Source organism: Anomaloglossus baeobatrachus, chromosome 5, assembly GCF_048569485.1.
Source record: "Anomaloglossus baeobatrachus isolate aAnoBae1 chromosome 5, aAnoBae1.hap1, whole genome shotgun sequence".
NCBI lineage: Eukaryota > Metazoa > Chordata > Amphibia > Anura > Aromobatidae > Anomaloglossus > Anomaloglossus baeobatrachus.
Genome location: NC_134357.1, coordinates 118698106 through 118715285, shown reverse-complemented (window position 1 = coordinate 118715285; position 17180 = coordinate 118698106). Strand labels below are relative to the sequence as shown.

Below are 17180 nucleotides of genomic sequence, written 5' to 3'. Positions count from 1 at the left end.
GCCTCCACTTTCTCAGGCTCGGGCTTCAGCGTTCCCCCACCTACCCGGTGACCGAGGTACTGGACCTCGCTCATGGCCAGCTGACACTTTCCCGGCTTGATGGTCAAACCTGCCCGGTGGATCCGCCTGAGCACCTGTGCTAGATGCTCTAGGTGGTCCTCCCAGGTGGGACTGAAGACGGCAATGTCATCCAGGTACGCGGCCGCGTACCCTTCAAGTCCCTTGAGCAGGGTGTTGACCATCCGCTGGAAAGTGGCAGGGGCATTCCTCATCCCGAATGGCATCACCGTGGACTCGTACAGTCCAAATGGGGTAATAAAGGCAGAGCGTTCCCTGGCCTTGCGAGTCAGGGGGATCTGCCAATATCCCCGGCTCAGATCCATGATGGTCAGGTACTGAGCCCCGGCCAACTGATCGAGCAGGTCATCGATGCGTGGCATTGGGTACGCATCGGCGACCGTGACCGCATTGAGCCCCCTGTAGTCCACGCAGAACCGAGTGGTTCGGTCCTTCTTAGGGACGAGGACTACAGGCGAGGCCCAAGCGCTGTTGGATGCCTGGATCACCCCCAGCTCCAGCATCTCGTCAATCTCCTGGCGCATGTGTTGCTGCACCTCCAGGGAGACCCGATATGCTGAACGCCGGATCGGGGGATGATCCCCAGTGTCCACGTGATGGACAGCCAAGTCAGTCCTTCCGGGCTGGTTGGTAAACAACCCCCGGAAGGGGTGTAGGGTGGCCCACAGCTGGGACCGTTGGTCCTCCAAGAGCTGGTGGCCAACCTCCACATCCTCAATGGATCCGCCTGCCCTAACCTGGGCTAGCATATCCAAGAGGGTTTCCGCTTCTCCCTCCTCGGGCAGGTTGCACACGGGGAGCGCACATGCCTCCCGCTCATGATGTGCCTTCATCATGTTCACATGGAAGGGCTTCCGCCTTCCACGGGCAGGGTCCAGGGTGACCAGGTACGTCACAGGGTTGAGCTGCTGGTACACGAGGTATGGGCCTTCCCAGGCTGCCTGAAGCTTGTCCTGTGGTACGGGGACCAGTACCCACACCTCTTGACCCACTTGGTAGGTCCTCTCACAAGCGTTCTGGTCGTACCAACGCTTCTGATCGGCCTGGGCTTGAGCCATATTGTCGTGTACCAGTTGCGTCAAGGCCTGCATTTTGTCCCGGAAGCGCATGACATACTCGATAACCGACACTCCAGGGGTGGCCAAATCCCCTTCCCAAGCCTCTTTCACCAGAGCCAGGGGGCCCCGCACACGTCGCCCGTACAGGAGCTCAAACGGTGAGAATCCTGTTGAGGCCTGTGGAACCTCCCGGTAAGCAAATAACAGGTGTGGGAGATACCGCTCCCAGTCACGCCCATGGGAGTCGACCAACATCTTAAGCATCTGCTTTAAGGTGCCATTGAACCGCTCGCACAGGCCATTAGTCTGTGGATGGTACGGGCTGGCCACCAGATGTCGCACCTGGACTTGCTTACAGAGGGCCTCCATCAGCTGGGACATGAATTGGGTCCCCCGGTCAGTGAGCATTTCCTGGGGAAAACCCACTCGGGAGAAAATCTCCAGCAATGCGGTGGCCACCTTGTCAGCCCGAATGGACGACAAGGCCACTGCTTCTGGGTACCGGGTGGCATAGTCCACTACCGTCAGTATGAAGCGTTTCCCGGAGCTGCTGGGGATGGCCAGCGGGCCGACCAGATCCACAGCCACCCTCCTGAAAGGCTCATCGATGATTGGCAGAGATACCAGTGGGGCTTTGGGGCGTGGCCCCGCCTTCCCCACTCTCTGACAGGTTTCACACGAACGGCAGTAGGCAGCCACATCGGCCCCCATTTTTGGCCAGTAGAAATGCTGGTTTAACCTGGCCTTGGTCGTAGCGATCCCTAGGTGTCCGGCCATCGGAATCTCATGTGCGATCCGCAACAACTCCGTCCGGAACGGATAGGGTACCACCAACTGTCGGTCCCTGGGCCACGCCTCCGGTGAACCCTGCTGGACCGTGGCCCGGTACAGCCGTCCTTGGTCCCAGACCACTCGCTCCGGGTCCGAGTCCGAGGGAGGCTGTGCCGCCTGCTCCTTTAGAGCTTTCAGGCTGTCGTCAGCTTCTAACGCTGCCTGAAACTCCTGACTAGATGTGGCCAGAATCGACGAGACTGTCCCATCTTCAGTCAGTACCCCGGGACCTGTGTCCTGGCCTCCACCTGACTCGGCTGCCACTTGGTCAGAAGGGGAAGAGCTATCGGACCTCCGGGAGGCCCCTTGGCTTCCAGCACTCCCACTGCGGGTGACAGCGGCCACAGCCGCTGCGACCGTGGGTCGTGCCTGCTCCTCCTCCGTTCCTGACCAAGTCGCCGGTTCAGGCAGACCTACCTGGCTTCCTGACACCCCGGTTGTGGGGGAACCCTGCACCGAGATCTTACCTGGGAGCACTTCCGCTCCTGGACCGGCCCCAATCTCACCTGCCTGTTCCCCCTCTGCAGCAACAGAACCCCGCTGTGAAATCTCTGGGGACCCCACATTTGCTGTGGTAGCCCCCACCCCACACACTGGTCCTCCCCCTGCAGCACCCTGCTCTCTGCTTATCCCTGCAGAGGGCAACAGATCCCAGCTCACAGGCTGGTTACTTGTAGAGGCATTGTCACACCTGTCTCTGACCCCCTCCCCTCCTGTCACAGCTGCAGCTGCGTGTGTGTCTATGGTGTCTGTGCAAGCAGAAATATCGGAGTTCACTCCCTCCTCCCTTACATCATTCATAGATAACACATTAACATTGTCAGGAGTCATGTCAGTACTGGCTGAAGGTTCAGCCTTTGGGGCGGGGCCAAACTGGGAGGTTATTTGCCCCAAATCTGTCCCAAGTAGCACGTTTGCAGGGATCCGATCAGTTACCCCCACCTCCCTCACCCCTCGCCCTGCGCCCCAGTCCACATAAATGTCAGCAACAGGCAGCGCCGGGTCAATGCCTCCAATCCCGGAGACAGCGAGGGTTTTTCCAGGGATCAAGTCTTGGGGGGACACCATCTCAGGCCGCACCAGAGTCACCTCCGAGGCGCTGTCTCGCAGTCCTATGGTCACAGACTGGCCGACGGTGACAGGTTGGAAGCTGTCCAGGGACCTACCACCACCCCCACCCACACAATACACCTTGGGCGGCCCTTGGGACGGGGACGGAGCCGGGGCCTTGGGACGCTGAGGGCACATGGCCTTGAAGTGTCCAGGTAGGTTGCACTGGTGGCACCGTCTTGGTTCTGCCACGGGCCTGGAGAGGGGAGTTGAGGGGGACACCCCCTGCAGTCTAGGGGCAGGTGGGGCAGTCGCAGAGTTCATCTTACCCCCTCTCCAGGTGCTGCTGGTGGCTGCTCTCCTGGCTTCAGGAGCCCGATTGTTGGTGTAGTCATCTGCCAGGGCAGCTGTAGCCGTGGATCCCTTTGGCTTCTGGTCTCGGATGAACTGGCGGAGATCCTCAGGGCAGTTCCACAAGAGTTGCTCCGTGATGAACAAGTCCAGGATCTCCGGTCCGGTGGAAAGCTGCAGGCCTTGGGTCCAGTGGTCGGCAGCTCGGGCAAGTGCCCGCCGGTGGTCAGCCCAGGAGTCCTTTGGTCCCTTCTGTAGGCTCCGGAACTTCTTGCGGTAGGACTCCGGGGTGAGGTTGTACTGTTGGATCAGGGCCCGCTTGATGGTGTCGTAGCCCTGATCTGCCTCAGCAGGCAAGTCCCCAAGGATATCCAGGGCCTTACCCCTTAAACGGGGGGTCAGGTATTTGGCCCACTGGTCCTTGTTCAGATGGTGCTGCAAGCAAGTCCGCTCAAAAGCAGTCAAGAAAGAGTCCAAGTCTCCATCCTTCTCCAGCACTGGGAAGTCCTCAACACGGACCTTTGGAAGTTTGGTGTCTTGAAGGTCACGTGTGGCTGATGAGGGCCGGAGCTGAGCTAGCTGCAGCTGGTAGTCACGCTCTGCCTGGCGCTCTTCACGCGCTGCCTGCCGCTCTGCCCTGCGCTCTGCCATGAGTATCTCGTAGGTATCCCGGTCTCCAGCCTGGAGAAGGGCCATAGCCATTTGAAGAAGGCTATCCGAGCCTCCCAGGCTCGGTGGAATGGCACGTGGTGATCTGCGGCCCGCTGCGGAGCCTGGTGCTTCACTGTCCATTGCAGAGCGGAGGGCTGGCATCTGGCTCGTTGAGGAACCTTGGGCGAGCTCCTCCTCATCTTGTCCAGCAGTGCCCGGTTGTGCAATGTCCTCGGCAGAACGGTTTTCTGGCGTCGAGCTCCTGGAGGGCTCGTGGACAACCTCCTCATCGTCTCTGGCCTGAGCATCGGCCATTCCTTTGGCTTTGCTCCTGGTGCTCTCAGCCATTCTTGCAGACTTTTGGTCACTGACACAGAACTGACACCTGATGCCTCCACACACCTCACAGTATCTGCACTCTGACACTCTAGTGTTGAGCTAGTCTGAAGACCCCAGCAGCCACAGCTGCTGCAGGCAGTCTTTAGTGTCTGGGAGTATGGGTCTCACACTCACACACACTATTATCTCGATCCCACCGCTATGCCACCAATATGTCACAAACCACCGGGGGGTCACTCAGAAATCCCCCGCGCTGGCTACCAGTACGTCACAATCGGGGGGTAACAAGTGGGGGTCACCCCTCCTTTATACCTCCCGACCGACAGACAGAGCACGTGACGCGCTCTCTAGCGCCCCTCTTATAGTCAGGCCAATTATGGAATTGCCCGACAATAAGCAAGGAGGCCGCTATACTACTTATGCCGATTATTGAAGGGTCCCCGGTGAGAGTAAGGTATATATTCCCCCGACCTCCGCGGGCGGAATATATAAAATCTCCCGAATCTCACTGGCCTCCCCACAATAATCCTTGGCACAATTCGCTGCCACCAACCGATTTACGGTAACTATTAGCCGAACACACAGACGTGGGATTCAAGATCGAGATAACAGAACAGCCCAAGATTAATTATATAATTTAATCGCCTAAAGCACACTAGAAACTACAATATATACAATAGGGAATCTACAGAATATACAGTTATGTCAGAGTACAGTTACAGATAAAGCATGGGTTACAAACAGGTATGCAATTACATCAGTTACCTTGTGTGTCTGGCCACAGGGGGGCGCTGTAGACCAGGTTTCCAGGAACTCTCTCACAGGTCTGTCCCAACCAGGCCCCCGAGCAGAAGAACGCTGGAAAATGGCCGAAGTAGGGTTATCAACCTGGGCAGATCCAGGTCCCCTCCTACCTTAGTGACCTCACAGGGAACACTGCTCCACCCCTGGCATGGAGTCACAGTAATATCCCAAAAGGGGCTATTACCTGCAACTCCGGACTGGGAGGTCCGATCGGGATGGTTCTGGTGCCATCAGATCCGCCCGTGTCCCCTCTGCATTTTGAGTCCAAGCACGACTCATTTACCGGACTCCTACTAGCAGTTCTCTATATCTCGCCGCCCCAGGGTGCCATATACACTCCGATGATATGCCCAGATTCGGCTCGAAGTCCCGATTCTAACGATGTAGGGGGTGTATGGCTGAGACGCACGGTAATATCATAACTGGGTATGATATTACGGAGCCAGCAGTATGCTCTCCTGTGGTGATTGCCTCAAAAGGGTGTTGTCAGGTCACTGTCCACTTTCTTTGATGAGCGGACACAGCTCCCAGGGGCTCTTCCTCTCTCTCTTTGGTTTAGAGGCCTGAGGGAACACTAATCTCCATATCACAGGAGATGGCTGCTGGAGGTGTGACACCTTCACAGATGCTGGACATCTGAGACAAGAAGGGAGGGGGGCACTGCCAGGGAGTGATGAGAGCAATTATGACTTCTCGTCATAATTCCTCTTCATATCCCAGGCTTTACCTCACAGGCACAATCAAAGGGGACGCATCCATCACTCTCACTCCTCCAATCTCTCCTCCTGTCGAGTTCACATGCTGGCGATACATCAGGGCCCGGATCTCACACTGCACAGCTCTCTGTCGGCTCCCCGCCGCTGTGGTGGCCAGCTGGTGCAGTAGGGTCAGCACGTCACTCATACAGTGCTCCATCACATTAGTCCCTAACACTACCTTCGGGTTATGATCACTGGGTTCATTCATTATCACAACCAAACCCTGGTGTTGCAGTTCAGCTCGTCCCACGGTCATGGCCACTTGTTTGTACCCCACTTGGGTCAATGGGAGTCCATCAGCGGCAATCAGTGTCATACTGCCATCTGGGGGGGGGTAGTTCGTCTTTTTCCCAATAGCGCTGATACAGTGTGTATGGTATTGTGGTTACCTGTGATCCAGTGTCCAGGAGAGCCATGGATGGGATGATGGGCCGAGCTCCGATGTACCGGTCCCGCCAGTCGGGGGGGCCACTGGGTTCGACTCCTGAGGACTGGCCCGTGGCCCCAGGGGTTGCTCGTTTAACGGACACCGTCAGGAGTAGTGGCCGGGCTTGCTGCACCTGTAACAAATCGGAGGTCCATACCGTGAGTCGTTGGCCCTTCTCCGCTGCATCCAGGGGACGTCCTCGGGGCGGTCGGCGAGCTGCAGCTTCCCCGGGGGCTGGGACCTGGTCGAAGGCTGGAGTGCGGCGAGGATCTTGGCGAGGTCCCCATCCATGCGGCGGACTTGGGCAGCCAGTTCCTCCATCATTCCCCTTGGGGCTGCAGGTACCGGAGGTGTTGGGAGGGCAGGGGCCACCACGACGGGAGCCGTCTCAGCTGGCCATGGGGCTGCCTCAGGGACTTCCAATGCTGGAGGCTGCAGAGCTTTAATGGCCCGTTCCTTAAACACGGCAAAGCCCACATCAGGGTGTTCTAGGGCCCACAGCCGGAGTTGCTTGCGGTCCTCCGAGGACCTCATCCCCTGTACAAACTGCTCCACTAGCATTTTGTTGCTGTCCGCATCGTTGATGGTGTCTACCCGCTTCAGTGTGCGGAGGACGGTTTGCAGACGCAAGGCGTAGTCCCGAATGCTATCCACAGGCCGTTGCCGGCATTGATAAAACTGCATCCGCAGCTCGGCTTCGGTACGGGTCTCAAAGGCAGTCTGTAGCTTCTCAAAGATGGTGGCTACAGAGGACCGATCCTCCTCGGCCCAGGTCTCCGCCTCCTGCTTAGCTGCGCCGGTTAGCTGCCCCAGCACTACCGCTGCACGTTGCTTATCAGTTAGGGGGTATAGTTCTAATAGCGGGCTAAGCTTCTTTTGGAAAACCTGCAACGCATCAGGTTTCCCATCGTACTGCGGCAGCCAGGTAGCTCCGGGCACGTAGGGCAAGGAGAACGGCATCACCTGAGCGAGAGCTGGGGCCGCGGCACCTCCCGCCAGTGCGGCCGGGACCTGGGCGGGCCCATTCCCATCCGCGGGTGCCACCGCAGCTGCGACCGCCGCTCCTCCAGCGGCTCCGTCGGGCGCAGAAATCTTGTTTCCGTCCCCCTTATTCTTTTCCCGGCTCCTCCTCTATAGGGGCGGGGTTTCAGCTTTCGCGCCTCCACTACTCGGGAAGACGCTCGAGCGGGGACTTTTAGCGCCCAAAATGGCGGCTTCACAAGATTTTCGGCCGGACACCTCCGGCGGTCACAAGGCGCAACTCTACCAGACGGCAGAGCGGTAAGATCCTGTTCGTGACGCCAAGTTGTCGCGAGCGGAGGAGGGGACGCTGCACTCACCCACTGCTCGGGTCCGGCTGCTGCTCGGTGGTGGCTCGAGCGGTGGGCCGGATCCCGGGGACTCGAGCGGCGTTCCTCGCCCGTGAGTGAAAGGGGGGTGGTGTGTGGTTTGGGGATATTGTCCGTGACGCCACCCACGGTTGTGGTGAAGTTGTGACACCACCGCTGCTCTGGACGGGGATCCCGGGAGCGTTGACAGGGAGCAGCTTGGATGTTGGTTCTCCCCTCTGTGGGTAGGGGGGTTGGTTGTCCCGGGGCCCCGGTGAGGGTTAGGCATGACAGGCGGGTTACTGGGCCTGGTGAGGTGCAGGGTCACGGGGGCAGCGCTGTGCCGCACGTCACGGTGGTACTCACTCAGCCAGTAATTTACATGGAGTCTCTGGTCAAACAAACGGCTGGATGGACGGGTCCCACAGATGGCTGCGGTTGTTCTCCTCCCGGTAGGTTGATGGTGACTGCCTTTCCCTGCACCTGTGTTGTGTTTACGGTTCCAGTGGCTTCCCACCGGTAACCCGCTCCCCAGCTTGGATGGATGCTGAGGGAGCCCCTTTTGCCCGCAGGCTCTGGCCCTGGGAACTGTAGCCTTGGCGGTGACTGTGTTTTCCTTTACGGTGTGAGCTGTTGCCTTCAATCGGGTCTTGACTGCTGGGAAACCCCGGAGGTTCCCTTCGCTAACGGATTTGACCAGTTTTACGGCGACTCCTAGCCTGGTTGGGGTCCGTAGGCCCTGCCGAATGGTGCTGGCTTCTCTTCACTCCCCGATCCGGTACCGGCGGGCCCGGCCCGTCCCCGGTTCTTACGGTTCACTCCAATCAGCCTCTCCTACAGATGGTCACCACCGTCTGCCAACCTTGCTGTATGTGCTCGGGCCACGCACCCGGACACGGTCAGTCTCCTCTACTACCACTTCCCTAACTCACAACTGATCTGACTACTTTTCCCGCCTCCAGGACTGTGTACTCCTCGGTGGGCGGGGCCAACCGCCTGGCCCACCCCCTGGTGTGGACATCAGCCCCTGGAGGGAGGCAACAAGGATTTGTGTTTGACCTCGGTGTGCCTAGCCGGGGTGTGTTGTTGTAGTAACTGTGACGTTCTGGCTTGTCCAGGGCGCCACACACCTGCTTAGGACCACAATGTTGGCTTGTGTGAATGACGTAGACGCATCATCCACATTGGGCTGGGAAGAAGGAAGACTGAGATCGCAGCAGAAAGAAGGCAATGGACCAGAGAGAAGAGGTGCCGGACCGGAGAGAGGAGGCGTCGGACCAGAGTGCAGTGACAGCCATCGGACCGTATCGCCCTTTAGGCGAGTAATATAAATGTGTTTTTTTACGTTATGCAGTGCAGCCTGGGCTTTTATATACAGTTTTCTGGAATGCTGTATATATGAGCTCAGTGATAGTGGCTACAGCTTATAGTCACCAAATCTGGTGACAGGTTCCCTTTAATAACAGGCTTTCTCTACTGCCTACTTGTAGGTAGACAAGGACTTCAATTCATCAAGACTGGCGTTTTTTTTCACTGGTTTTGATGGTGGTCTGGGTGGAGTGCCAGGCCTCTGGTTCATCACAAGGCGCACACCTCTTAATGAATAAGTTGTGTGCCCGTCCATCTGCGGTTCACCACAATTATTAGGCTGCTCTGACATCAGCGGTATTCTGCCGCACTGCTGGATCCAGCATAAATGCGGTACAGTTCAATACAGTTTACAGGCATCGCGGCAAGCTCCGGTCACATGTGGTCATGTGACCGAAGCATGTGACAGCTTGACCGGAGCTTGCCGCAATGTCAGTTAACTGTATTGAACTGTACCGCATTTATGCCGGATCCAGCAGTGCGACAGAATACCGCTGATGTGAAACCAGCCTAACTCCAGTCAGAGGCTTGAGTACGATTTGTGTCTACACAGCGCCGTTGTCCGTCATGAATTTGATGACTGGTGGTTGCCACGTCCAGATACTCGCTTACACTGTCGAAGTTGTTGGGGGCCTGTAGTACTGTGTTACATCTGCATCGCCTAACAACTACTAACAGATTTTATGCTGCTCTTCTAAATCAGAAAATGAATAGTAATGGCGAATAGTAACTATTTGTATTCGGATTATCCATAACGAATCCCAAAGTCCTATTCTGGTATTTGTCACAAATAACGAATCAAATGCAAGTCAATGGGGAGCCCGAGCATTTCTCTTGGAAATGAAATCTTCAAGAGAAATGCTCGGGTTCCCCATTGACTTGCATTCGGTTCGTTATTTGTGACGAATACCAGAATAGGACTTTTGGATTCGTTACGAATAACATGAACAAGAATTGAATTTTTTTTTATACCCCACATGCATTTATGAATTTATCACAATATTTGGAGATTTCCCAGAATTTCGTATTTCTGAAAATGGGGAAGGTTGTGTCATGATGTCACCATGAAAGGCCTGCACACTATATGATATCATGGATTAAATGTTTGTGTTTTATCTTATTTTACCCATCCATTGAATTGGGCAGACAACTTTAGACTGTATGCAAAAAAATGAGAAATCAGTGCTGATCTTGTCTTATCCTATACTTAGCTAATTTTATGTGGGAATGGGATAACTACCTGTGGAAGGGGCAATGACAATAGAATTCCTAAAAGGATATAAACTTTGTTCCCTGGTGCTCCCATAATTGTGGCTGTATTGTTCAAAGCCATATTTATGGACATGTATAGTTAAATGGCCGCTACCCCTGAGAGTGCTTCTCTATAGAAACACATTCAAATCCGAAGAATTGAAATCCAACCCCTTTGCCTGATAGAAAACTTGTGAATACATCCAACATCATAGCCTAGAGATTGATGGGAGAGAGTTATGCCCCTCTGACGTGAGCTGAACCCATATCCGATGTTTATGGATGCTTTAAACCCTCATAACAACTTATCACCTATCCACAAACTACGGTAGGTAATAAGTCTCTGACAGCGGAGTGGATCCCACTAATCACAACTGGGGGGCTGTGGAGTGTTCGGTTTAAATTATGTGGTTGATCGGCATACACACCACTGCACCAGTCATTTGGCCTCATTTATCAAAATGAAAAAAGGTCTTTGTTGCCCATAGCAACCAATCAGAACTCGACTTTCATTTTTTATATAGCTCTGATAAAATGAAAGCTGAGTTTTGATTGGTTGCTACGGGTAATGCAGTTTTACTGCAAGATTGTTTTGATAAATCTGCTCCACTGTCAGAACTGGGAGAATTAGCCCAGTTCAGTCTTCAGCTAGCCCCATTAGTTCATTAGACCCATTGACAATGAATGGAGTTTTGGTGCACATACACGATCAATGTTCAGTGAAAACAGGTTTAATTGTGCAGGACCTGTTCAGTATTTAAATTACAATATTATAGCTCAGGTTTTACTAACTTTATGTAATATATTGTTTTTCCTAATGATAATTTAGAATTTAAAGGGGTTTTCCCATGAACAAAGTTGATTATAAAGTTTATTGTAATCAATAGATCTTGGAATAATAATAATTTCCACAATTGGACGTGTTAAAAAAAATGTTCCTGCACTGAAATAATCTTATAAATGTGTTCCTGCTATGTACTGTGTAATGGTCGTGTCTGATCGTACAGGGACATGGTCTGATCATTCCACATCTCCTGGGCAGGGGAGGACACAAAAGAGAGTATACAGACAGGACAGCACGGGATCATAGATAATTATTTTTGTGAGGTGAAACATTTCCCTACCTGTTTTTTAAAAAATGTTTTACCTCAAAGAATTATTTGTGATTCCATGCTGTGCTATGTGTATCCTCTTTTACTTCCTCCCCGTCCAGGAGATGTGGTATGATCAGACCATGTCCCTGTACGGTCAGACACAGCCATTACACAGTACATAGGAGGGGCACATTTATAAAAATATCACAGCACAGGAACATTTTTTTTAAAAACTCATCCAATTGTGAAAATTCTTATTTTTCCAAGATCTATTGCTTTAAAATGAACTTTGTTTGGGCTAAAAACCTTTTAATTAAGTTGTTTCCAACTGTTTGTATCTTTAAGAAAAGCACAGACACTATATAAATGAAACATTTTGCATGTTCTGCTCCAATAAAAGTTGCTGCTAGTAGTTGAGTTCAGTCACTTGTCAGCTCCCTCTTTGTTTTACCCTCTTTTTGATTAAGTTTGTGCTTACAACACAGTAGTTGTGTGATGGTACAATGATACGATTGATCATATTGGCAGTAAGCTCGGAGATAACACTGCTACACTTCAGCTCTGTTGCTGACACTATTTGCCACCAAGTGAAGAACAAATTCTAGATAATACACGCAACATTCCCCTGTGTATGAATACTGTTAGTATCTAGATTTTTAGTTTTCTTTATTAAATTATCCATTTATTTTCGCCTTTTTTTTTTAAATGTCGGATCTTATTCCATAATTATCCACTATGCAGCACATTTGTTAAAGGAGTTGTCCAGAAGTTAAAATTTATTTTCTACTGGCAGGAAATACAATAAAAAAAAAAACAAAGTTCACCTTTTAATTCTCGTTCTACTGAGGTATTGCTGCACCAATAGATTAACGTGAACACTGCAAGCTATTGATGGCCGCAGTAGAGGTAGGTCTGGACCAAGAGATCAACAACTTTGGCGCTCAAAGAAACTTAAAACTACGTGCCCACGAAGATAATTTTGTGACTTATTCCTTTTTTTCTTGCATTTTGAGTGATTTGGGGGTTTTTTACACGCGTTTTTGTTGCGTGTAAAATGTTGCATTTTACATAGACTTGTATTGAGAAAAGTTACTTGTGGAACACACAGCGATCCTGTGTAGAGATGAGAGGACCCGAATTTTTAAGTTCTGTGTTCGTACTGAACACAGACTTTACAAAAAACAGTGTTCGAGTTCGGAGTTTGGGTGCTTTACTTATGCAAACCACTCGAGCGAGCATCAATCACAATGCTCTGGTACGCTCGGTGCTCGGCCCCATGCAAGCTGCTTGCAGTGTTTGAGCGGCTCTCAATGGGGGTAAAATCAGCATTAGCGGATGTAGTATGCACAAAAAAAATGGAAATACCCTGCCCTGCCTCCCCCAGAAGTGATCTGTGTATGGCTGGATGCATGTGGGTGAAAACCCAAACTGCCAATCAGTGACTTCCAATGAGGTTCAGGTCAAGTCCAGGTCCAGAACTGCACTTTATATAAAGTCCAACTGAACGCAGAACCTGAACTTCCATGGGTCCGCTCATCTTTAATCCTGTGGCTAGCAAAAGTGTTAAGTGGTGCCGGAGTGGGACTGAAAATGCCAGCTACTGACTACGTGCATTACACTTACATATGTGTTCCCTAATAAAGGGATCAAAATACAAAAAAAAGAAAAAAGACCTGAAGGGGTGCTTTAAAGACTTGGCAGGGACGTAACTACTGTATAATGGGTGCAGTCTCACCAGAGTCCTCGAACCATGTCCCTTTTACCCTTATGAGAGGATCAAGTGTATTAATGGTGACATCCAGAAACAACCTGGCCCCTGCTGTGAGGTCGTTGGTTGTTGCTGAATGTCCTGGGCCATTTTTTAGTTGTTGCTGTCCCGCTGTGAAGCACAGATCGCTGTGTGTGACAGCGACAGAGCAACAACTGAATGTGCAGGCAGCAGGAGCCGGCTTCTGCAGAGGCTGGTAACCACAGTAAACATCAGGTAACCAAGAAGCCCTGTCCTTGGTTACCCGATATTTACCTTTGTTACCAGCCTCCGCCGCTCTCACTGTCAGTGCCGGCTCCTGCTCTGTGCACATGTAGCTGCAGTACACATCGGGTAATTAACCCGATGTGTGCTGTAACTAGGAGAGCAGGGAGCCAGCGCTCAGTGTGCGCTGCTCCCTGTTCTCTGCACGTGTAGCTCCGTGCGCTGGTAACCAAGGTAAATATCGGGTTGGTTACCCAATATTTACCTTAGTTACCAAGCGCAGCATCTTCCACGCGGTGCTGGGGGCTGGTCACTGGTTGCTGGTGAGCTCACCAGCAACTCGTGTAGCGACGCTCCAGCGATCCCTGCCAGGTCAGGTTGCTGGTGGGATCGCTGGAGCGTCGCAGTGTGACATCTCACCAGCAACCTCCTAGCAACTTACCAGCGATCCCTATCGTTGTTGGGATCGCTGGTAAGTTGCTTAGTGTGACTGGACCTTAACTCCATTGACTTGTTTTCTCTGGACGTCTCATCAATGCCGGAATAGTAGTAAAAATAGCATTGTGTTCTCCACACAGGATACACAAACCAGACAGTATCCAGACATTAATTCCTGATAGAAATGTGTGTGAAGAAATTAGAACCAGGAAGAAAATCAATGACAATTCATCAGATTAGAGGCAAACACTTGTGATGGCTCACGTTTATAGACCTTCACTGACAACAATTGGGAAAAATACTGGAATGTTTATCACAAAGAGATAGCGGAGACCTGGCAAACATCATAGAGTGGACATGTGAGGGACACAATCCAATCCACAAATGTTGAGACCAGATAACAGACACCATAAATACTTCTTTGGCAAACAAAGGGATAATTTTCAGTGAAAACCATGAAGGACAACTGCAAGGCAGTTATTGTCTAAAGACCCTGAATAAAGGTAATGGGGGTCTTTAGACAATGGAAAAAAAAATATTTTGGTAGCAGTAGAAAAAAGATTGCGCTCAGTGAGAGGAACAAGATAATAATCTTGTAGTTATGATACCTTTTAATGGTTAAAAAATAAAATGAGTGATATTCTAAAGCAAGCTTTCAAGATTAGTTAGGTCTCTTCATCGGGCATAGTATAACAAAATATCTGAAGAAACACAAATATATACACAAAAAGAGCAGAGACTTGGCATGAAAAATGGATAAAAGCAAACTAAGCTTGGCGAATAAATAGGAGGCTGCAGACATCCAGTGAATTGTGCTCGCCATGCACCGTTAACAGCTGTGGGTGGAGTTAAGGACCGTCACATTGTAGCCCAGGGCTATGCTATGAGCTGGAATATCCCTCTGTCACCACTACTTACACCAGTGAGTGGTGCCAGTAGGTCCGGGCACAAGCATTTACAGAAGGTATGGGCACCAAGGCAGTGGCGGGGAGAATAGTCTATTAACCTGTTCTCATTGCTGGCAGAAGTTGCATCCATAGCATTGCTCTCACACTGTAATAAATCAGGACTGCAGGGGTGAGTTCTTCAAACAGTGAGAAGGAGACAGTAGCCTGGCATTAGAAGTATAATGTCAGGTTGCCGATGTATTTTTACAGACTCTGGCGCTCTCTAATCACTGACTCAGTTCTGCTCAGTCAGTGTACAACCTCATACAGAAGTGAGGCTCAGACATCTGAATGTATCTTTCCTGCTGCCTGTGCAAAGAGCTTCAGACAAGTCACTGGCTAATGTGCTCTACATGTTCAACTTCAAAATACAGTGTGCAGTAATCAGTGCAATAGTCATGTGGCACGTTGCACAAGCAGCATTAAAACCTCATTGTGTAATATGGTGTCACGGGTTTGTCATTGTTGACAGACAGTCCCTGTGGTGTCCAACTGGGGTTAATGCTTTTCTTTTTAGGACCCTGTGGGTATCCTCAACTCTCAACTGTTAATCCTCATCACTACCCCTTGTGTCCCTAAATAACTGCATTTCCCCTTGGTGTTTGCTGGTGATAGAGTTAAATTTCTATACCATCTTGAGTGCAAGCAGTCGGCTTGTAATCATCTGCAGAAGCATTGTTGTATGTTGCTGTCCATCTCCCTGAGTCTTCTTAGAGATGAATTGTTCATTTACTTTCCCCTGTTTGTATCCGCTGTTTCTTCTTTAGAACTTAGTGGGGTTGACTAAACGCTTATCCCATCCATTCCCTACCTAGGGCCCAGTTCAGGGTCAGCCAGGGCCGGGTATCCTGCTCGGCGCATAGGTGCTGAATCTATCTAGGGTGGTCAGGGGAGCCAGGGGTCAGCAGAAGGTTTGATCATAGGTCACCATCTTCTGTGTTCTGCCTGAGGCCAGGGCAGCTCCGTGCACCAACACCGATCCTGACCTGGACTTTAGGAAGGGTGAGCTGAACTACTTTTTCTATTTTCTGTCATTGTATTTTGGCTTTATTCGTGCTCCCATTCCACAAGTGTGTACAGCTACTTAGTTCACACCAAGAATTATTTACTATGGATCGGTGGAGTTTAAGGAAAAATAAATTTGATCAGATTTTTAATATAACTACTAATAATGATACAGTGATGGAGGGTGACAATATGGATATGAACAATCTTCTTATGAACTTAGAGAAATTGAAAACGAAAGAAATGAAGCTTTGGTGGGATTCCACATCTTTAATAAGTTATAAGGACAAAAACCTCATTCCAAGAGGATTAAGAATGAATAAAAGACCCACTTTTTCTGAGTATCCAGACACTTTCCTCAATAAGTGGAACTCTATTCTATCTGCCTGTTCAGTGCAACTTATTGAACTAATTATAGAGCATGAACAAAGTGAATTAAATAAAGTTAAAGAAAATATTGAAAAAACTGAAAAGGACTTAGAACATTTTAAAAATGCAAATCAATATAAAGTTTTTTTGGACAAAATGAATAAAAATTTGGACACTTTGGAGAACAAGATAGCTGAAAGAAAAAAATCCAAATTCAGCAGAGATCTCCATGATTTTCAAAATAATAAAGTCTATGACTGGCATAGATCCAGCTCTAGGAATTCTATTTTGAGAAATAATGAGAGACGAAGTTCCAGAGTAAGTTTTTTTGACTCAGATTCTGAGCAAACAGCCAACACATCTACTTTCAGTCTGGGTGCTTCAACGGATGGATCCAATGAAGATACCAATGGCAGTTCACACAATGTGATTTCTCAGCAAAAAAATTTTTTTTCAAAAAACGCACGAGGCGGGCGGGGAGGAAACACAGGCACAAGAAGAAATCCCCCGCGACAGAAGAGGAACTATTATTAGACTGCCCAGTATGGAACCTATCTGGAAAAATCCTTACAGAGACACAAACCAATGTTTTATCCAAGGGTCTTGGATATTGTCCCACCAAAAAATTTAATGTCTTCAATACACTATTAGATGTGAACAAACTTGCTAGGAATTTGACATTGAAGTGTCATTATATAGACTCTGAAAATATGGACCAAGATATTACTGCTCCCATATGTACACCCACTAATAAAATTCCTACTTTTCATGAATTAAATAATATTGTACAACTCAGACAATTAGCAGCAGAATCCGATAATACAGAACCACTTTCCATGGATAATTTCAATACTAAAAATGCATATTTTTACCCTCTACAATCAAGACCCTCAGTCCTGGACATTTTTCAGGACAAAATAGAAAATGATCTTATGCAGTTAGATAGAAATTGTCCTCCCTATAAAAATAATCTAAATAAAGATGAAAAAGCAGCATTAAAATGTCTACAGGACAATAAAGATCTGATTATCAGACAGGCTGATAAGGGGGGGGGGAGTGGT

The 17180-nt window shown here is 50.2% G+C and overlaps 1 protein-coding gene across 7 annotated transcripts in view; it reads left to right on the top strand.

Annotated features, from left to right (window-relative positions):
- Positions 1-17180, top strand: part of SORBS1 (sorbin and SH3 domain containing 1) — a 583014-nt gene that overhangs the window by 250245 nt on the left and 315589 nt on the right. The gene's annotated exons all lie outside the window — the stretch shown is intronic.